The sequence below is a fragment of the Vombatus ursinus genome, unplaced genomic scaffold (genome assembly GCF_900497805.2).
Source record: "Vombatus ursinus unplaced genomic scaffold, bare-nosed wombat genome assembly UNPS02014890.1, whole genome shotgun sequence".
Classification (NCBI taxonomy): Eukaryota; Metazoa; Chordata; class Mammalia; order Diprotodontia; family Vombatidae; genus Vombatus; species Vombatus ursinus.
Window position 1 is genome coordinate 582,922 of NW_020954668.1, and position 628 is coordinate 583,549.

Consider the following 628-nt stretch of genomic DNA (forward strand, 5'->3'; position numbering starts at 1 on the left):
GTAGGAGCTTTGACTTTGTTATCTTCTTCTGAGTGTGTGTTTTGATCTTCCTTGTCACCACAGTAAGTTTCTATAGTTTTTTTTTTTACTTTGTTTCTTCAGTTTCCCAGCCTATTACTTGACTTTTTAACTCTTTGTTAAACTCTTTTTGGCTCTGCTTCCAGGGTGGAGGGCACACTCTCCTAAGCTTCAGGGATTTTGTGCAATTCTAGGGATCTATAAGTTTTCACTTATTTCAAGGTGGTATGATCTAAGGAGAAGTGTTTACTACTCTCCTGGCCTGTGCTCTGGTTTATTAGTGACCACAAGCACTCTTTTCTGCACTGGAACTGTGAGGAGGGTCCCCTATCCACTGCTGCCACAAGCTCTGTTATGCTAGTGCTCCTCCTCACCTCAAGACTTCCAACCAGGACTGTGACCTAGATCCAAGTATGGACAAAGCAACAGAGTCCTGCCTCAGTGCTAGCAAAGAGACCCTTGTAATCTCCTTCTGACCAGTTGCTTGACTCCCTTACCATCTGTGGAGTGAGAGCTCCAGAAACAGCCACTGCCACACTGCTGCTGCTGCTGATCCAGTCACTCCCAAGGCCTGGTTTGCTGGGGCTGGGGCTGTGCTGGCACAGCCTGC